Source organism: Lonchura striata, chromosome 1 (assembly GCF_046129695.1).
Source record: "Lonchura striata isolate bLonStr1 chromosome 1, bLonStr1.mat, whole genome shotgun sequence".
NCBI lineage: Eukaryota > Metazoa > Chordata > Aves > Passeriformes > Estrildidae > Lonchura > Lonchura striata.
In genome coordinates, this window is record NC_134603.1 from 128028165 (window position 1) to 128051159 (window position 22995).

General features: G+C 36.8%; 1 long non-coding RNA gene across 1 annotated transcript; it reads right to left on the reverse strand.

The window, feature by feature from the left end:
• Nucleotides 1-934: 934 nt before the first annotated feature.
• Nucleotides 935-22426, reverse strand: LOC110474678 (uncharacterized). The gene is made up of 4 exons (XR_002466138.2): nt 22396-22426; nt 20573-20643; nt 1903-1996; nt 935-989 (listed from the first exon to the last, which is right to left on the reverse strand). It is a non-coding gene; the product is annotated as an uncharacterized LOC110474678 (long non-coding RNA).
• Between the last annotated feature and the right edge of the window lie 569 nt (nt 22427-22995).

A 22995-nucleotide genomic window follows, 5' to 3' on the forward strand; every position in this document is an offset into this window, starting at 1 on the left:
CCCCTGGAGCTGCTGTTCTGGACAGTTTTGCTCAGCCTGCACCTCAAAATGATTCACATCTTCTACCCTTTGCTCCCCTAGAATAACTTCGAAACGTTGAAGATGTGAGAGAGGATTGTGAGCATATTAATGTGTAGATTGCATTTGGTTAAAGATTATTTTTGCAGTATAGCCTGTATTCTTCCATTTCAAGGCTCCCAGTGCAACCACGAAGAAATTGCTTCCTTGTCTCAGCAGGAGAGTCAGGATGTATCTCGCTTGTTGCTGCTGCGCGGTGCTTTAAAGGCGTCTGGGTTGAATCATTCATTGGTGCAGCCGTTCACACACGGCTGAGTGAATGGAGCAGTGAGCTAATGAATGAACATTCCTACTTAAAACAGACATATATATCTTTCAAGTTGGATTCCTTCATCTCGGTGGCACACCTCAGCCCATTGGTTCAGTCCAAAGTAAATCCATAACATGTCATAGCTGGACAGACCTCTGATGAGATTCTTTTCAACAAGTTAGCATACTGTTAAGCCATTATTTTCAAAGTCTCTAACACAGAAGTCCCTTGTTGAACAACTTTGCTTTATTTGGCCAACTGTGTGAAGGCACGTTTGAGTGGTATTTTAAATTCCCAATTCATGAATAATATTCCAACACAAATGTAAATCTTCGTAAGCATTGAACTGCTGCTGTGCATTCTAATAACATATGGAAGATAATATTTTGCCCATTCTTAATTACTTAATTAAAATAATTTCTGCAAGAACTTTATGTAGCAATATATAGTTGTTTGGGGTGGTTTCTTAATAAATTTGTGTTTGCAGAATAAGTCATGGGAAGGGATTTTTACTGACTTGTCAATAGTGGTGAGTCTTAAAGCAATAACTTCAGTAACAAGATGCTATATTCATTCCCAGTTGGACAGAGTCTTGAAGAGGACAGCGAGGCAGTGGTGTGAGCTGCTGGCAGGACACGTCTGGGGATCTCCTGGCTGTGCTCTGGAGAGGAAACCAAGGAGAGTGTTGGTTGGCTCACTGAGCCTCCTGGCTGAATCTAACCTGTCACATTTTTAAAACACCCAAGCAACTGTGGGTGTCTTTTAGAGGAAGTAATTGCTGTTAGCATTCTTTTCCTATTGCCTTCTGACCATCTCAATACTTTCTTAAGGTGTTGCTTTAACAGGAATGTGAACTGTATGTAGGCCTGAAGAAAATTAACAGTGACTCAGAAAATGAAATTTATCTGGAAAAACCACATTCCTTAGGAATACAGTATCATGGAGACTTGATTATTTCTTCTTGTGGAAGGGGCCAAGGTGTTTTATGATACCATACAGTTGTAGCTGAGATTGGCCTGTAGCCCAATCAACTACTCATTCCTTTCTGGTATATTTCTGTATTGGACTTGTGCTGAAATGCCCACAGGAGATTTGGGTAACTCTCTACAAATGCTTTTGCAAGTAGTGAGTGTTAATATAATTTAAAAAATCTGTTGTTTTCCCACCCCTCTCCTTCTCTTCACCTCTCTTTGTGAAAAAGGTAAATCATTCAGGGGTTGCTTTCAGCATAAACCAGTTTGTTGAATTTTCAGGAAGGGCTGCAGTTCCTCTGTGCACATGATGCTTTCTAATACATCACAGACTTCTTAAAAAAAAAACAACCTATAAAAAACATACATGAAACAAACAAACAACAAACAAAAATACTTTCAAAATATCCACACAGGAAAATGCTATGTAGCTAAGCAGGTTAGTACAATTCTACAAGAAACTTGTGGACCAGATTATGCTCACTGAATTGTGGATATTCTTTTTAAAAAATGAGGGAATAAGATTTCTTCATTCTTCTACCACCACAAGTTGAAAAACCTAGACATATTTAGCCGTCAGCTGCCTAAGGAAATGTCACTTACCAATGTTTAGGATGATAGATTGCATCCTTTAGATGTGCCATTCTCTCTCCTTCCTCTCTAAGGAGATCCATTCTCAATTTTTTACCCTTAAAACCTAAAAGAATCATAACAAAAGCTTCTCACTTAATTAATCACTTCCACTTCCTCCATTTTGGGAGCATTTACATAGCATAAAATGTGGTGCTTGTGGCACTCTGCTATTTCCTCACATGTGAGCTTAGAATCAGCTATGCTGGTCAGACAAGCAGAACTGCTTTTAAAAAAATTTTAAAGTAAAATCCTGTCTCAGCTGCTCTTAGAAGAAACACTTATGTGAAAAGAATTTTCCCCTTTCTCCCACCTATAAAATTACTTCTAAAATGTTGAAACAACTTTTGGATTATCAGCATTCAAAGGTAAATGAGACTAGGAAAAATGAGAAGTCTAAGTCACCAACTTCCTATAATCTCACATCAAAAGGTCTGAAATATTCAAGATTATTCACAAATAAAAAAATGAATATTGGGAATCATGTAATGCCCAAGATTAACAGAATAGTGGTGAAAACAACTCAAACCCATCCTGACCAGCTCTCAGTCATGGAAATCAACACTGAGATTGAGGTTTCTCCTGGGAAGCTTTTCCCAGTGTCCTACACTGCTGGGGACAGTCCCTAGTCTGGGTTAGAGCGCCAGTCCTAGGGTATTCCTTCTTATGTGCAATGTCAATATTTGGAAGCTGACCCTTTCAGGGCCTTCAGTCTTACAGCACTGCTGTCTCTTCTGCAATGGCAGCTAGATTCAGTGTGAACTAGACTAGACATATACATTTCTTTTTAATAGTTTATGAGTATCATCCAGAATAAGAAATATGCCTTTGAGTCATCTGAGCTGGGTCAGAGTAGCTCTGGAGGTGCAGCATTATGGGAATAAACTCACATTCCTCCTGGATTTAAAGCAGCCATAGAAGTGATACAGATCACAGAATATTCTGAGTTAGAAGGGACCCACAAGGGTCATCAAGTTCAGCTCTTCAGTGAACAGCCCATATAGGAACTGAATTTACAATCTTTGCTTTATGGGCACCATGCTTTAAAAAATTGAGCTAATCCTACTCTACCATATCAGTGTTCACCTGTGATGTACCTGGACTAACAACTTAACTCTTCCTGAGAGATATCCAGTACCATTTCTGCCCAGGGAGAAACAGCACTGCAGAGATTCTGGAGGTCAGTAACACACCACTGCAAATGGACATCAAGAGACAGAAGTTCAAGAAGAAGGGAAGAAAAAAGACCAAACAAACACATCTGGTATTTAAAAAAAAAACTGCTCAGACACCAACATTGTGACTCAGGGACTCTCATTCACAGTGTTGTCTCACGTTTAATAATCACTGCTTATAGATATGAGTTTAGCTGGTGACCTTGGCAAACTTCTAGCATCCAACAGCTTCTGTTGCTCTATTTGTATGAAGAGCTACCACTCTCAGTTCATTTAAAAGCTGGTACCTACTCCCTTTATTTGAGTCTCACTAGTTCTTAAAGTGGAGAAGAAAATGTCATTCCTTATTTACCCTTATTACACCACAGGCATTAATTATAATGCTTTGTTTTGAGACCTCCTTTCAGTTTTAGAATTAGCCATTTAATTGTCCTGTCTCTTCAGCTAATTAAGATCTGAAGATCTTGTTTCTTATCACAAGCTGTTTAGGTTTTTTTGGGTTTTTTTAAGAATTTTAGTGAAAGATCTTTTGAAGAAGCAAGCTCTTTTTCCTTTTATTTAAGGAATCCCCTCTGTCATTTCAGCTTATTTATCCACTAACTTTACTGTTTATTTAAACTTTTACTCATTTTCTGCAGAACCAATGTATTGACCTGCCTAGAACTAGAGGTCTCTTATTTCAAGGTATTTGGTATCATTTTATCTGCCTTGTTTTCCATCAGAACAAAAGAATTTTTAAGAGGAGGCATTGAACTGGGCTAATACAGGTTTATGTCCTATTAACATGAAGAAAAGGGAATTGAACACACTTCTCACCTGGCATGAATTGCACCCCTGATTTTATATAGGAGTGTGGGTCCACCTTCAGTTTTTGAATCATACCCCTTGTTTCTTTAGATTTCTTTTGCATATCCATGAAAAAATGCTGTTTTACTTTCATGCTATGTACATTCCTTTCCATTAAAAAAAAGTATTTTGATTCAAATAGAATAAATTGTGTTTTTCAGGTGTGAGGGAATTTTCTTCTTTGTCTTGAAAAATAAAAATCTCTATTTGCACAGAGCAGATATTTTTCAGGAAATAGCTTATGATATTTTATTTTGTTCTGAATATGTATTTGACTTTTTTCCTGTAAACTCAATACAATGTCTCAGTTCATACATCTGTGAGATCAAAAATGCACTGTTCCAAAGCACTGGGTAGGAAATGTATAAAAAAATGCAGGTGTCTGAGCAACAGTTTGACAAGCAGAGAGACAAAAGGAACACAGGGAAAGGAACAGTGTCAGAGAAGTGTGAAGACAAAGGGTCTGGAGGCAAGGTTTGTGCTCAGTGTCATAGGGGAAATAGAAACTCTGCCGGTGTCAGCTTTCTCTCTATAATGCATCTCTGTCTCAATTCATGCTAAATAGATTGGCATGTACTGCTGACATGCCTATTATTTTACAAGCCATATGTTTTTTAAATACATATATAGATAATAGTACAGTTCAGTCCTTTAGCTAGATTATCAATAGGGCATAATGACAATCCACATATTTATAGATTTGGTTTATTTTAGTGTAACAGTGAGAGAAATGTTTTGTTTTCTGGAGGCTCTGGTGACTCCTCTAATGGAGCAGAGAGCACTGGTGTGTTAGTTGTCTCTTTCAGCTGCCAAGAGCTGTTTGGAGATTGAGTCACAGAGCTTAGGGAATGGCTCAATTTTATGCAAAGCAGGCATCTGCAATAAGGCAGATGAGCTGTGCTTGGAAGTACCTGCTTCTTCCAACTATAAGTTTTCATTTTGTCTTTAGGCTACAAATGGTTTAAGTTACACAGGTGAATCTCAGTTCAGGATACTGAATCTTTTTACCACTAATGCTGCTGTATTACTTAGCTAGCACAACAATATCCAGTTCTGCTCCTGGAAACAGAAATATTTCAGGGTAAAATTAATAAAATTTTAGTTACAGTTTGTCTAGCATCTTTAATATTGCTTTAATTAGTTTTAAGACAGAAAAAGTTCGCAAGCTTTGTATCTAGCCCCTGTAAGAGGAGAGGAGACAACAGCAAAACTTGTCCATCCAGCTTGTCATGTGCAATGTCTCACTTTCAAACTCAGTTGGCCACCACTCACCCAGCATATCAAGAGTGGCACATCAGGAATATCCACATACAAGGGCAGGTGTAGGTAACAGGTGTTGAAACTTGGTTGCACTGGGTTGTATATTCCACTATATGAAGGAGATACTACTAATAGCTTGGGCATGTGTGCATTTTCTGCCATAAATGGCAGTTTGCCAATCTCCAGGACTTGTTTAATACATTATCCTTCTGTCCCACAATGTTTATATCCCACTGCAAATTCTTTGTTCTGCTCCAGAAGTGCCTCCTCGTCTCCGGCAGGCAAGTGGGCAGAGAGGCAGGTGGCAGCTGCAGACATCCCCTGTTGAACAGTGATCACTGTTCAGGCCCTTTGGACAGAGTGATGCACGAGCAGAATTCCCTCTGGGCTGAGGTTCAGCCCACCTGGGGTGACAGGATCTTGCTCTACCAGTCTGCATGTCCTTGATTTTGAAATAGATTTCTATCCAACAAATATAAATCCTCATCTGTGGAGCCTGGATACAGTTTCAGTGAGTTGTTTTGCTGAAAATAATTAATAAGGGCTGTACTGAAGTGCATGTGGTCTTAGCAAAACTCAAAATGTATATAAAAAAATATGTTTTCTACTTGTTTGGTTTAAAATCAGTTTAATTAAATAAATTCACATTTACACCTGATAAAGGCAAGATATAACTTCTATGTTTTATAAAAATAAAGTAAATTCATGTCTTAAGGTTATGACAATCTTATTAAAAATACAATTTATGGTTAAAATTTACCAATGTGTCTATATCCAGATGTTGAGAAATGCTTAAAACTTTGTATGCCAAGGCCTTAAGGATACCTTCATTCCATGCCTGCTCTTTTTGACCATACGTTTTTTCCAAGATGCAGTATAATTCCACATTTTAGCCAAAGACTCCAGACTCATGCTATATAGGCTGTCAGTTGATTCTCTGTCGTCCTGCTTTTCTGCAGCATGCCAACACTATTTCTTGCTCTCCAGCTTTCTTTTGGAGAGCAATTTAATTGCACTTGAATGCCTAGTCCCTGGACTGCTGTGTGGAGCCAGGTAGCTGAAGATCAGGAAGCCAGTCTTTGGAGTCCAAGATTGCAGCTGGAAGCTGCTGGAACAGACTAAACTAATAGGAGCTGTTAAAAAATAGAGCAGAGGCTGATACACATGAGCTGTAAAAGATTTTCTTCAAATTCTCTCTCCTGTAGAAAGAAGTAAGTGTAATCCTTGCTTTCTGGAAAATCTCATGAGATCCGAGATCTACAGGGATTTTTATTTTTTTAATTAAAAATAAAACATAATTGCTTGTGGCATCTGAGTGTTCTCCCATACAAGACAGTATATGGGGCTTCTTTGCAGTTTTTCTTTTGCTCCTGCTGAAATTGGTACAAAGTCACAGTTAATTTGGGTGGAAACAGAAGCTACACAAAGTTCAACTAGCTTTTCAGCTGAAAGCTCACAAGGATTTTATCACTGGTCAAAGCTTTCTTCCTGTCTACGCAGAATTTTCTATTAACCGTAAAAGCTGTATTTTTCCACACTGTCATATGTTCACAGAAATATTAGAACTGCCATACCTAATCAAACCAGTGGTCCATCTAGGCTAGTATCCTTGGCTCCAGATGCCCCAGGGGAAGGTGCAGGAAAATTCATATTGTCATCTCCCAGGGGAAGTATCTTCCTAATACAGTCTTTGACTAGCTATTGCCCTGACCATCAGTGCTCATAATTGTTATACACTTTTATCCTATCTAAGGGTTATCTATCATGTATGTCCTATTGTTTGAACTATTCCCTACAGGTTTAGGCATAAAGGTCACAATAGGACAGAGGTCATGAGTCACAGTAGATCAAAAGGCATAGCGTGTCAAATGTTGCAATATAATTCATACTCATGTATACAGCACATATATAAAGTGATAGTTCATACTAAGGCATTGCCTCACATTGGTCTTACAGCTATAGCTCCCCTAAGAGTGTTATAATATGCTATTGACTTTCTTGTGGATTCATCGTGCTGTGAATTATTTCTGGCCAGTGGAATGCATGGAGTTACCTTTTGGGTATTACTTAAGCAGGCGTCTTGTGATTGTGCCAGAGATCTTTTTTGCAGGAGTCAAGGTGTGTATTGTTTCCCTAGATTTTTATTATTTTTTAAAGGAAAAAAAAATAGGAAGGGGAAGAAACTGAAGATTTACACTTTGGCTTAAAGATATACTGGGTATATGAAAACAGCTCTTTTTTTTCACTCCCATAAAAGAACTGATCCCATGGTCTCAGCAGGAATACATATGTGAAGCCATATTCAGTAAACCTTAGGTGTCACAATTTTTCTGTTTTCTTTTAAACTCAAGAATAGACAACTGTCACCTATAGTTTTGTCCCCAGCATTCAATCTTTTTAATTTCCTACATGTGGTTATTCATTCTGCCCGCCACCCCCCGCCCCACCCCGCCCCCCATTCTTTGTTCTGTTCCTCTTGGAATAAAAAAAAACCCAAAAAAACAGATAAGAAATAAACCAAAAAACTCTGTAAATGATCATCTTCCTAAGGACGCTTTACTCCTTCTAACAATTTGACTTTTCACCTTTTGGGTGCTTAGTGGAAAAACCATTACTTGCTTGCTGAGGAAAAAGCATTTAATGAATCACAAAATCATTCAATTATTCTTAAAAACACTTCACATCACACATCTTTTTCCAAGTAAAGTGTGCATTTTTCACATTTAAATGGTGCATAACTGCCTCATAGAATGTGTCCCTAGAGTTAGAGTCATTTTAACAGAAAGGTTCCAGGAGTATACAGAGCAGTTTGATATATATAAGCATTAAAATCTTTGCATTAAAGATGCAGAATTTCCTCTTCTCTCTTCACTGTCTTTCAACAACATTTATGCAAAGTTGCCTTTCTGCTGTTGTGAATTGTCTAGCTTTGTGCGGAGCTGAGATCCACATGCTTTGCTTACTTCGGCTTGCTGCACTACCACACGATAAAAATGAAGTAATTGTAAAGCTAATATGGGGCAGCAAAGCATTTCAAATGTTTGGGGGTTTTGTAAATAAAGGGAAATTTTCTCTAGGAAGGTTAGTAAGATATTTTTTCAGAAAAGTATATTATTTACAATCATTGAGTCTGATGCTGGTCTCTCACCACTTTTTCTCTGCTTTTATAAGAAAAGTGCTCTGTGCAGACTGCAGTAGCTGCATTTCCTACACAAAGTTTTCTTTTTATTTTTTTTCCTTTTGACGGGGCTTATGTTTTTTAATGTACTTACATTGTAAAACTTTCTTTTCCGTATTTTATGAAAACGTATGTTCTTTGCCCAACAGAATCAGGTGGTTGACTAGGCTTGCAAAACCAGCTTGAAGGCTGCATTTTTGCAAGGGCAAATGTAAGTCAGCCTGTTTATTTGAATGCTCGTATATGAGCCGTACCAGCTAAGGAGCTGGCCTTGAATTTGTAAACTTTCCTGCGCTTTTATATCCCTGTACTTTAAACAAGTAATTTTTTCCATAGCAATAATTTTTTCCTTTTCTTTTTTTCTTTTTAAATTTAATAGGAAAGAGTGATATTTATAAAACAGCTTTAGGCTAACTTAGATATCTAACTTAGGCAGAGTTTTAAGAACTAAACCTAGGTGTTTGTATTGCCCTGCATAGCTGGCAGGGAGACAGAGGTGCCGGGGGGCTTTAGGCGAGGGAGGAACTGCTACAATTCAAAGGACCTAAATCAGATGCCTGAAGTAGACAGTGTGAATAACCCTCTAGATGGCTGGAATTATTAGACCACATTAGAGAGAAAGGAAAAAAGTGAGGCTGGCATATGGTGAGTGTCCTACATATGGTATGTTGTTTATATGTGTTTTTTCCGTTAGCATTTCTCTTTCCTTTGTTGCTCCACCTCCTCCTGCAGTCTCTCCTAACAACAAAGTTAATTCAAAAACTTCTGTGGTCGAAGGAAAGTTTTCGGACCTGCACTGCTCTCAAAAGAACAAATACCAGGCAAAATGAATTAGCTCTCTTTCCCATACTCTGCCTTGCTTAAACAGTGCACCATGTGTAATCTTCTATTTCCTTTTATTTCTTTGGAGCCGATAAGGTGTGCATATGTGTTAAATTCACTTGTCATAAAATTTACCATAATTCACCTCCCAAGATTGTGTTTTATACTCACTCAACTATAAATATTTTTTGCAATACCCAGAAAGGATAGGTGCCAATATGATAGACAAATGCTCGTCATACTGTATTAATTCCGTTGGTCCAGTCAAATCCTGGTCTTATCCATTATTGCTTCAGGAAGAAGCTCCCTTGTGTTGCAAGAAACAGACTCCACCTGGTTCTGATTAAGTTTGCACTGGTTGGATCTGCCCAGTGATGGCGTAAGAAAATACGAAGCAGAGAAGTCTGCAATTGAAGCTGTAGATTCATGGCCTATAAAACTAAAAGGCTATTATGGTCATCTACTCTTTCTGCCTCCTCCCCGTGAAAGGGGCACCAGAACTTTTCTGAATTACTCTTTTTTGTGTGTGTGCATGTGTGATTTTAACAGAAAAAAATCATACATCTTGATTTAAGCCTTCCAGTGTGTGTCTCCAACTACATCTTCTTACCACTGGCTTCTGTTACACCTTTGTCACCAGACTGAAAACTCTAGTGTTATCAGATTTCTGTTTCTCACAGAGTTATTTATAAGCTGTGATCAAGTAGCCTTTTAAACATCTCTCTGATAACCTAAATAGATTGATCTTCTTGCGTCTTTCATTACAAGGAATGTTTTCCACTCCTTTCATCATTATTCTTGTTTTCCTCTGAACCTTTTCCAATTTTTCAACAACCTCTCTTGAATTGTGGACACAGTGTTTCCAGAACAGGTTCCATCTGTGCCAAGGACAGAGGTAACACGACCGTGTTGTTTGTTTCTCTGGTGTTGTGCTCTTCGGTTGTTTCAGATTCGTGTCTACCCTCCTGTGCTCACAGCTCTTGGCACTGATTATCTGCTCTCCAGGCTTTTTCTGCCTGCCTTCAGTCTATGGGCAGGGTCTTTACCTTGTAGCAGTGGCACAGCTTTTGCTAATAGACCAGTGTCTTACATTTCTCTGGATCGAAATTTACCATTTATTTAAATGTGGCCAGTTTCCTGAGCAAACTGAGTTCACAGTGACTTGGCTTCCTCTTTATTTACTAATCTTCCAATAATTTCAAATGGAAAATTCTAAACATATATTTTTTATAACTGATAGAAGAGTCACCAATAGAAAAAAAATAATAGGGTTATGTGTCTGTGGTTCATTGTTAAAATAACCACCACTGATCACTTTTCCCCACTTGCTATATGCTTGAGACTGAGATGTGATTCTATTTAATAAGTACAATGTTGATTTTAATATTTTAATGAAAATATTATGGTTAAAAACTAAAAGACTTTCCAATATTCCTCTACATATTTAATAGTATTAAAATTACCTTTATCCTACCAAATTCATACTCCTATTAAATGATATCAAGTTCACTTTGGCAAGATGATTTTCCAGAAAATTCGGTTCTCACTGCTTTGATTAAAATAGACTAACATTCCTAGAAAGTGTTCCTTATTTTGCTTGAGATCAGTGTGTGGTTTGAATGTTTACAGACATTTAGGTCATCATATTTATTTTATTTAATTATTCACAAAAATTTTTGTGTAGTTCTCTTGAACCTCCCCAGTTCTCCAAGATGTAGTAAAAATCCTCACTAACCATGCAGACTTCTCTGCCAAATGTATTAAAATACCTCCACGAAAATTATTCAGGTCTACAGATTTTAAGAATGTCTAGTTTTATTAGCTGCTATTTAACATTCTCCTGTGCAACTACTGAAACAGAGCATCATACTTATCTGATACTAATACATCATTTGACTTTTCCTCAAAATAAGAAGAAAAGTATTCAACAATTATTTTATTTTTTTAAATGTTCTTACAAAAAGTCCCAGTAATTTCCACTTAGTAATGGAGGAAAACAATTTTTAAGGTTTTTTTTGTTCAGAATAAAATTTCAAAATGTCTTCATACTGTCCTTATTGCTGTGTTCTCTCTGTAATATTTGACTTAAAATGCCTTGTAATTCCCAGTTTCTAATTTATATTAATTGCTACCTTTCCCCTGTATCTCCCTTTTGGTTTTGGTTTTTCTTTTTAGTAGCCACATTCAAATGCAATGTCGTTTTATTTTCAACAGAAGAGTAGAAGGTTGTTCCTCCATTGTGACTATGACATGTCTTTTACAACGCATTTAGCAGACTGAAGTTGTCAGTCAAGTATCTCCTTTAATACTTTCTTCAAATAACTGTTTCACCCTCACTATCAAATTTGTAAAAGCCAATTGTTGTATATCAACAAATATAAATATTAGACTTTTATTCGTTTTCTCATAACAAATATAATCAAGTTTTAGAAATGTGCACACAAGCAATTAATTTTTTTATCCTCTATTTCCTCTGTCATTAGACTAAGGTTTAGTTGAGAATTCCTCTGAATGCAGTTAGAGAAATTGTCATTTTTGATTTGTTTAATGTAGCTAATATTTTGTTATGGACACTCTGAGGTACTCATTTTATGTTAATACAATTGCATACTTCATAAGAATTTTTCCTTACTAAGATGTTTCATGACTGGTATGAAAGAAACCCAGACTTTTACAATTTTTTGTTTAATTTTGACGGCAATGGGAATCTTTAAAATAAGACATATAAAGTGAGATATAAAATGTCAGCTTGATTCAACAATTTGAATCATTGCTTCAAAATAAGTGTGGGTTTAAAAATATTGACACAGTTACTGAGAGGTGTGAAAGATTTAATGCACAGAAGCCATTTGGGGTTTTTTGTTAGGAGTAAAGTGCTAACTTGGAGACGCAGCGTTCTCTCATAGCCTCTGTTTATTTGCAGTAACATATGCAGATTACTCACTTCAATGCTTTAAGCAGAAATATAAAACATACTGAAAATGCAGATACAATTATAACAAATTATAAAATTCTGGAAATCGGGTCTGAGGTTCCAGGCTCTTTGAAGTCAGTAGCGCTCAAACTGTTAGACTTCCAGTAGTTTTCTTCATAAAACACTGTTCCATATTATAATGATTTAACTTGCCACTAGCCTCATGCTAAAGTTTGTTAACTGGACCATAACACCCAATTACCTCACCCTGATTTAATCCTAGTCTTAAAGACGGTGAAACCTATTAAAAAGGGTATTATTACATAAGAATACTTTCAGGGAATGCATCTCCTAATTCTTTTTACGTGATTCTGCAGAATTTTTTTAAAAAAGAAATACTGCATTTCTATTTGTGTCACAAGCACATTATTCTTAACAACAGACCTGAAGTAAATGTCTACAGTAGACATTTCTAATTTTAAGTATAGCCACCTTGTAATTATCTGATTTAATTTCTTTGGCCCTTTATATTGCCTATTTAGATGGAAAGCTCTCTTGTTCAGTGCACAGAACCTGACACAAAAGGGCAAAGATCTCTACAGAAATCGTATTAAAATGTTACTGCTAATTCAACCAGTCACCATCTAAACTTATGAGTTTTACATATTTTATCAGCAAAAAAACAATGTATTACCTGTTCTCAGCAATTTTTTTGCCAGTCCTTTATGAATGTACAACACTGACTTTTTCAGTCACGATCTGTTAGTTCCGAAAGGAAACACCAAACATATTTGGAGAATAAAATCAGTATTAAATGGATTAACAATAGATTTGGCTTCAATGCAATAAATCCAGAGAGTCTCTGCAAACACAGGAACTAGCTATATTTTTTACAGATTTATTTCCTACTATTTAATGTACATAAAACACGTGAATTTAATTTGTTATTGGTATTTTTTACCATGAGGAGAGTCAAGGAAAAATCCATGCAATCATGCATGAGTGTAATGTTAAATATGAGAAAATAGCGTATTCTATCAATCAGACAAGAATTCACACCAAAAGGGTTATTAGGGTACGTTCAGGCTGATTTGGGGGAGGCCAGGGCTGACTGGGTCTGGAGGCTAATATACCCTACCACCAGTACGGAATAGCCCTTGAGGCTACGTATCTGGGAAACTGGACTTTATCTGCTCATGCTCTTTCTGATCAGACTTGTCTTTTTCCTGGCAGCTTTTGCCAGCAATCAGATTCACTGAAAACATGAAAGAGAAAATGATTGCTGAAGTTCTGCTGAACAAGCTCAGTGTTATCTTTCTTCTCGCTCTGTTTGCCCATATGCACAATGAAAGGAAGCTGGCAGAGGTCCTGGTCCAGGAAAAGAATTAGGGGCTTTATCATCAGACAATAAGTAGAGCAAATTGCAGACCACAAACTACTTCTCTTCAGAGTACCCATAAAGGACTCGTGGCTGAACTTGGTGCCTTAGAGCTAAAAGGAGGAAGTACAGGGAGGTTGTAAAGATGAGTAGCCAGACAATGAGGGAAGATTATGCAATGTCTACTGTTGACGACTGGGCAATGAACACACAAAAAAGTCTAAAATCCTTGAGCCTTGAAGTCCTGGTAATTTTAATTAATTTCAAAAGCTGCAGAAACCCGTCATACTTTTTATTCCAAAATTTTTGTTTTTTTCACATAATAGTATCCCAGGGGTTCTCATGGACTATCAAAGATATATAATGAAGCTTTTAACCAAGAAGAGGACTATTTGTTTAATAGTGGTTCCATTCAGTTGGAATCAATGAAAGAGTATTTTAAAACCAGGGAGCTAAAAATCAAAAAGACTTGCAAGCCCAGTGAAATAAAACCTTTCTGCCCTTTGTTACCATACCATTCTTCCTCACATTCTGATTCAAGGTGTACAGGGAAGAGAGATTTTGACACTACATATTGTAAAATTAAAAATCACAAAGCAGGACTTTGACAGAGTGACTGAATCCCTTTGAGCTTTTGAGATGATTTTGGAAACTTGGAAAGAGTCCAGATTTTTGCTAAGTCTTTGTTTTCAATCCAAAATAATCTGGAAATAATACCTGTAACATGAATTATATTAATGTATACCTGTAAAAAGTACATAAACTGGTGGAAATACGTCTGCTTAGTCTTCTCAAATAATGATATGAACTTCATCTTAACATGATCACCTCACACAGATGCTTTTAGATCCTTTTTGAGTATTATTTAAAGGCATTATTTTCTCATTTTAATTGACATGCACACAGAAAGAGATCTGAAAAATACTGAGCAGAAATCAAATCCACCAAAAATCTTTATGGATATACTGTTCCCCTAGTAATCCCTCAATCTGTAAACACCTCAATAAGATGTCTAGAGAAAATTGATTAAAATTCTTATAGACTCAGTTCCTCTGAAGATGCTGCAAAGCTGGTCTACTAACACTGGTTAACTAGTTACATAAGGAATCCGGGAGTCATAAGCACTGCTCAATTTGCTGAAATGAGAGGCTTTCTTCTTTTCCCTGCCTCTAGCTTGAGGATCAAATTTTCCATACAAATTGGCATGGTGTGGTAGATTTTCTCTCTGCTATTCCATATCCTTGATATTCTCTGTGTGGGGAACTGCCACTAATGCCAAAGGGATGCTTGGCTCGTTGTGCTCTCCCGATAGCTACTTCAGAAATGCTGTTAGATTAAATAGCGAGGGACAGCAGCGTTTCAGTTGTGATCCATCAGGCGGATCTGAGAGGAGCCGTTTGCCCTGAGAGAGGATAGACTTTCGAGACATATGGTGCTATAATGGGGGGGTGGGGATTTTTCAATTCCAATCCACCCATTCCGGATGAGAGAGACTGAGCTAATACCCTCGTGTACGGTGCACTGCATCTCGCTACGGAAGTAGCGTTAGGGTGGAATTTATGGACTCTCTAAATTGTTTGCCAGGAAATGTTTACTAGCTATGCACAATAAACGTCTGTGAAAGCGTATCCCTGTGTTTAATACGATATGGTTTTTTTTTTCCTTATATTTGGGTCATACTATTATGATACCAATAAAGGAAACTTAAAAAAAAATGCAGAAAAGAAAACAAACTAGTAATGTATGTTCATATTTATGGAACTTCATTTGGGAAAGTTTGATTGACTACAAATTGTACAGTATAAACTTATTGCCAGGACCTCTGGATACATGCCATGCCTTCAATATTAGAAGCTGACTTATTTTTAGATCCAAATATTCTCATCATCAAGTCAAGGTATGTTTTTAAAAAGGTTCATTACCACAGCTGCAGGGGGTCATACATAATGAAATTAGTGTACATGTATAAGAGAAGTCTATCTACCAACTCACCAAAATGGATACATAACGTCCCAATTTAGAAATTAAACAGGCAGTTTTGGATCACAGGAATCCAGGAATTTTGCTCTCGGATGTGACTCTGTCTTCCATGTAGCTCATTGTTGTACTAGGGACTACTGTACAGTTTTATAGGGTGTGTTAGATTAGATACATTCCCAAACATTTTTCTCTGCTAGGAAGCGAAGTCAGAACTTTCTCTGGTAATCTGTACAAAAAGTTTTTTCTGCTCCTTCATTTGATTTCATGTGAGACTTCTATTTTAATATAATGCATCTAAGAACTCTCCCTGTGATTTAAAGACAGTGGGCACTAACCTGATTTGTTTTAATCATACAGTAAGGGTTTGAGCCTGGAGGTAAGCTTGCACTTTTGCACAGCTGAACATCTTCTTTCAGCATACACGTATGTGTATTTATACATCCAGCATGCTGTTCATGATGGGATTTTCAAATTTAGTAGTTTTGTAAAACTGTTTTGCAGTTTCAACTTGTATTTTCTGCAAATAAGAATAACTACAATAGACTGACATACCTTCCCCCTTGCTTGCTGTGAATATATCAGAAGAGACTAGGTGATAACAATAACAAGGAAAGAACATTTAAAATTAGACATCTCAACTTCTATAGCAGATAATTTAACAGTTTTAGTGCAATAAAAATTTGAAAATCAGTTCGTAAAATATTTTCTCCACCAGGCTTGTTTTAAAATGCAATTTTCAATAGTGTTGGTTGTTTAAATTATTTTTTTTGTAATCACAAGAATAGTATCTATGTTTTCATGCAGTTTTTAAAATTGCTATTATAGTTTAACAAAGAAATTGATCCTGTGGGGTCACTGGGGAAAAGAAAAGACTCAGCACTTCCTCAAAGTCAAGTATGAAGACAGTTGTTGTAAAACAGTTTAAGGGTGAGTTTCTTTAAAATGTTTTCAGAAATTCTACCAAGTTGATCACAATAGTAAAAGTATATGAGGAATACATTGTCTCTAATACTACTATGGGTGAAAATGCAGTAATAATAAAGAAGCGCTTCAAGTCATCTTAGTAACAGCAAAACTTGTTTCTACAATTGGGAATGTGTAGATTTGGATGCACTAAGAGCACATGACTCATACTGTGGGATATTAGTTTTGATTCAAACTTCTTTGTTTCAAGCAAAAGAGGTTTATGCAAGAGGTTTTTTTCTTTTATATAATAAATATCTACCTCAGCTTAAATGGATTGCCTACAATTAGTGACACAAAAAGTAAAAATTCTTCAAAGCCGGTTTACCTGGACAGTGTCTGTTTTATTAGTTTTAATTGGAATTGCATTGGGTACTGAGAAGGAAGAGGCATGATTTTTAGAGTAACACAGCCAAGAAGCTGACATGTCTCGTGCCTTCCTCTTCCATTAGAGACATGCTATGCCTCCAGATGCTGCAGTCTGGATTTAGGGGCATATACCGCTCTTGCACAAGTAAGAGTTGCATATGTTATGAGTTAATTTCGTTTTGTTGTGTTCTTTTGCACATGGCTTTTTTTGAAACAGTGAAACGGAAAATATTTTTAGTTTGCCATCTTGTATTGAAATATACTTGGGTTATTAAATAAAATCTAAATCCCTAAGTGATACGTTCTACAGCTCAAATGTACAAATGCTTAAAGTTCATGGACAAAGTACCTATGAGGGAATTACACAAATCCAGACTGTCCCCATGTGCTGTACATTGCATGTGTCTCAGTCAGTAAAAAGTGTGCCAAATAATACACCTCTTTTTGCAGTTGACCTTCACTAAGCCCACAGTGTTAGACATTTTTCATTTGAAAAAAAAAAAAAAAGGATACAAGTAAATGGATTTCATGCTTTTATTATGGGCATCTAATTTAAATGAAATGTATGAAAACGAATCAAAGAGAGGAAGGTGGCTACTTAAAGTGATTCAGTGCACTAGAGTACACTATGTAAACTTAGTTGATATGAAAGTGCCTCAGTCTCTTACTGGAATACTTTATTGAACCCAACCTGAGATCTATCACATTGTATCAAAGGATATGCAAGCAGGATGCTTAATAAAGCATGACAAGCATAAATATCTTGGAAAGGTTTATTTCAACATGTAGTATCATATATTCACAGCTCATCAGTAGAGGTGCATACTGTTTTGGGGAAATAAAATAAAAAATTAGTTTATGCAAACACAGCTTTGGAAAGTGTAATTCTCAAGGTATGTCACTTGGATGTTTCTTCATTGCGTTTAAGAACTTACTGATGTTTTCTAGTGTCACCGGTGCCTTACCAATAGTTTTCTGAATCTTTGAAACTTTATCTGCAAGTTAAGCACTTCTTGGCATATATTTTTAGGGAAGTCTAGCTTGTTCTTTTTTTTTATTCTTCTCATTCTTTCACAAGACAAAATATCTACATCTAAAAACACCCTTAGTTTAGTCTAAAATAATTGCAAACAAAATTGATTTTGTATTTAATTTCTTCTATCAAGTATCTGTTGTTAGCATTATCTGATATTAGATTTTGGGGTGCATTATGCTGCTATGCATTAGCAATTTTTAGGTCTTTGTTTCTTACACCTATTATTAATTACTGTTGCAATCCTGAAAATGGTTCTAGTCAAGCAAATCACATGAAGACAAATAGGACTCTGTAAAAACACAAGATTACTCCCATGTGAAACTGGCAGAATGAATAGACCCTGAGCTCTGCGGGGCAGTGAATATCTTTCTATTCTGAATACTAGCTAGTTAGGGGTTTCTGCTCCAAGTCTAGAGCTCATCACACTATAAATCATAGCAAACACACCTGCAGAGTAAATAACATAATCCCAGCAGCTATTAAAACCTAGAGATTTTGTAATTATTTATTCTTGCAGCATAAATACATGCCCATGCGTCTTTTTCTCCCTTCAGAGCAAAGAAAATCAGGAACTACTACAAGCACACACTGTAGTAGTATTGTACTCACTAATGTGTAAAAGGGATGACAAAAATTGGTGACTTATCACTCTCCCAATGATGGAGGCAGAATTATGAAATATGCCCCCTGCTGCTGGTCCTGCAAGGGCTTGGAAATGTCAGCCAGGAGACAATAAATATTTCAGATATTTGGTATGTTTTTGTCTCTATTTCGGTTTTGTTACTGTAAGCCTACTGCGTATTTACCCGGTTAATCGATGTAAGTCACAGCTTAAGTCTGTGATACGCAAAGTTTTCAATCATATGTATTTTTTATTCTGGGTGACTCAGACTTGAAGTATAATCAACACAATATTAATTTTACAGCATAGATAGAAGCAAGCATTGTTAAAAATAAAGAATTATAAAAATGCCCTTCACCTTTTTTCCATGCACAATAGTGTCTGTATTTTCAACTCCAGTGAAATGTCTTTTAAATACACATACAGATCAAAATCCACAATCTGAATTGTATCAAACAATAAAATGCTTAAAGTGTAAAACACAAGCCTTTTTTTCTCCCTCTCTTATTTTATGAGGAAAATGGACAGAGCATAGCGTGTAATTGTCAAGATCTGGGGACGACAAAATGGAAAACATCTTCTTCAGGTATTATTGACTTGCCTGCATATGCATTTTGAGTACACTTCTAAATACAAATTTAGATATGTATTATTAAAGTGCCCGACAAAGCTAGTCATAGCTGTTTTCTAGTTCAACTATTCTTAAGTGGAGATAATACTAGAGAGAATTAAAAAAATGTTTAATTACAATGCAACAAGCAGAATGGGAAAAAAATGTATTGTGCAAAACTGTTCAATTTTCAAATAAATTATTTATTTAAAACAAACACACTCCAAAGTTTTGAATATGACTTCTGGGACTTTTGGGTATCTAATGTGAAATGCAAGTTTCCCATAGTATGTGAAATGCATAGCTTCCCAAATTCTAAAAGCATTCCTGAAACAGCATAGTTCAGGTGTGAAGCCTCAAGTGCATTCAGAATTTTAATATTTCATCAGTTTATTTAAATTAAATAGGAAGCATAAGATATTTTACTGGTTACAGTGGGCTGGCAATTCAAATAACTTTTAATGATGTAATGCAAACTTGTAAATCATTTTCAGCGAGGGCCTCATGGCTCAGCACAACTTTTCTGTAGTATACTAAATTGCTGGCATAACTTTAAAATTTGTAATGCTTGGAGATCATGAAAATAAGAACAGAAGCCATATGTATGTGGGAGAAGTAGCTGGAAATATTAATTCAGGCTTAAAAGTTTTTACAGATCTGTATTTGTCTTTAAAGCAAAAATTGTGTCTGATAAGTGTTAAACCATGGCACATGTAAGCGCTATAGAGAGTGAAATGGAAATATACCACAGAAATGCAATCTTAAAATTGTGGTAGTGCAATTTATCAGAAAAAAATGTTTCTATGATGAAGTATTGTAAAGATACTGGTGCAGCATAGGTTTAGAATAGTAAATGTGATTATTTTCAATTTTAATTAGTCAGAGATTCAGTATTTTTGACTAGTCAGTGAACAATTATTCATTTTCTTTGCTAGGATTTTCAGTTAAGGCATTCAAGCATCCCTGAAATAATGCATAATCCCCAGGCTTTATTACTGCTTATATCTGTGGGTTTATATTGCCATACAGGTACCAAGAGAAACGAATTATATTGCTTCAGAGGGAGTTAAACTGGCAAAAATTCGGAAAAAAAAGAAAAGACTGAAAATAAATATACATCTGTTGTGAATCTGGATTGACTCTAAGGTTGAATGATGCCTGCATTGACCAAATTGCCATGAAAAAATACGAACTGATCATAATTACAGTAGAATAGAACTCTGTCCTCTTATTTGGTAGGCTCTTGGGTACAATAAAAACTTTGGCTAAAAGAAACTGAATTCATATTTGTAAGCTTTCCCTTTGACAGTAATGAAAATATTCTTAAATTGTGTAAATTGCCATCCTTTTGCTGACTTCAGCAAAGTTATGACAACTTATATAATTCAAATGGTCCCCAAATATGACTTATCTATCTGATTTTACTGTAATACGCATATTGCAAATATGCAAACCACACACTAGAAAGAACTGACAAGAATCCTACTTACATTCTGATAAATATTCAGGAAGGTGGTTCTTTCAGCCTCCAACGTAAAAAATCAGAAAGACTACAAAAGTCCTGAAAAGGAGGAATTGTACACTGGTTCATTCAGGTCAATTTTACATGATCTCCTTCCCCATGAATGGTAAGTTAAAAAACCAAAAGCGACCCACCAGCAAAACCAAGAAACACAAAGTGAATGCAAATAGTAGCCCATACATGAAAATATAAAGGATGTTCCAAACTGTGTTGGCTCCAGATGTTTTTATGAGTTAAACAGTTTACTGTTTTCACATATTTAAAACATTCTATTTTTTTCACTTGATGTTTATAAGCTTTGGGCAAACTTGCTGGCATTGATTTAAGTTATGCTTTTGTACCACATGTAGGTTAAACACACATTCTGAAAAGGTACAATGCAAACAAGAATTCAATCATTAATATTGAGAGGCAGCAACTGCTTACAATTTTTTCCAGTAATTATTCTGCTATTACTGAGAAGCTTTACACTGAAGTTATAACTAAAAAGTTATAATTTTTTTACAAAGGATGCTATCATATAGCCATAGGTATTTGGTAACTGCACAGAAACTTTTGGAATAATTTCAGAAAGTGTTTGAAGCTGTTTGTTTGCCTTCACATTAATTGCCTATTTTTGCATTCTCCTTATATAGTTTGAAATGAAAGCATAAAGCTCTGCAGTGAAATGCATATCCAGTTCATGTGTGCTTAACACTGGTTTTTAAAGAAGTAATAAGAACACTTGATATAGGACCTATGAACTTATTTGGAAACTCAGAAGCCCAGGGAAGCACATTCCTGAATAGACAGATTTGGATATGAAGCTATTGACAAACACGGAGCTGTGCCATTATAGCTTTGCTATTGCATTCTTTCTTTTCTTCTCTTCACCTTTTGGAATCTCTTCTGCCTCTCCCTAAAATGTCTTATTTGGCTTGTTTCTTACTTCTCTTGGAAACCTTATCTTTCTCCCTCTTTCTCGAACCCTCTCACTTTCTTCATTGTGCTTCACTTCACTCCTTTCTTTTTTTTTTTTTTTTTTTTTTTTTCCTTTCTTTTGGTCATGTGCGAGAAATCCTGCATGGCCATTCCCTAGAACGAAGGCATTTTTACACCGCCTTGGCTTCGGGACTTCCCCGACCTCTTCACAGCTGTGGCTGTGTGAGGGATGCGGCAGCAGCGGCCCTGGAAGGAGGGGTGCTGGCATTCCAGCCCCTCCGGCCCCGGCCCCCACGACGGCGACTCGCCCCCGTAGCTGTGGCGGACAGCAGCAGGTTGGAGAGCGGCGGAGGGCAGCGGTGCGGTGCGGAGCGGTGCGGTGCGGTGCGGTGCGGAGCGGAGCGGTGCGGTGCCCGGGGCCGCTCCCCCGCTCCCACCTGGGGCCGCCGCCCGCCCCCGCAGCCCTCGGGCCGCCGCCGCCGGGGCCGCGGCGGGCGCGACGCTCCGCGCCTGTCGCTGTCTCGCAGTTATTGCTCCTGTTTGTGAGGGACAGCAGCACCCCTGTGCTGCCAGCCCGGCGTGTTCCCAAACTCAAGAGGGGCTCAGCCATCGAGATTTCTTTGTATTCCTCTCTTCTAATATTAGAACACATATTGAAACGATAAACACAATGAAAAGCACAAAATATTTCATCAGTGTTGTAACTGTATATTTCCTTTATTCTGAAGAAATATCAAGTTTTGAACGGTGCACAGAGGCAGCAACTTCTGCTTTGGACGCCGCTCTCTTTGTAAAGACCGCGATGTTACAGTTAAATCTAAAGACAGTTATTAAAAAGAGTTAGATGTCAGAAAAGGGGGGAAATCTTACCGTCGAAAGACTGCTGCAGGTTCCAGCTCAGTCTGAAACTGCAGTGAAAAGCGGAGCAGCTGCTGAACAAAAGTTTTAGATTTTTTTTTTTTAAGAAAGTCTGCAAAACTAATTTCCCACAAAATAGGACTCAATTTCCGTTTAAGAAACTAGCTCTTACAAAAGTCATACAATTGCTGATTTTTTCCACTAGCAATTGAAATTCATTTTATCTTTAGCACATGGACCCAAGAATTTAGACTTGAGAGAAATGGTTTCCCTTTTCTACTTTTTTTTTTTTTAATATAGTTTTGTTTTGGGGGGAAGGAGGAGCAAGGTACATCGAGTAGGAAGAGCTGGAGAATAAAACCGCTGAGCAGTGGGCACCTCTTTGGTCATTGATCACTAATGCGTTATCCTGATTTAAACCAGTTAAGAGACGCCTTGGTGGCTACTGTAATTCCACTACGCGCATGTTAAAAAATGATTTTAAAAAAGGAAAAAAAAAATAAAAAGACAGGCCCAAACTTTCCAAGTTATTCCCCAATTCACTAAAGACATTTGCAACGAAGCAAATGAAGATAAAGCAAATAGACGTTATGTGACTTCTTGTTTTGAAGG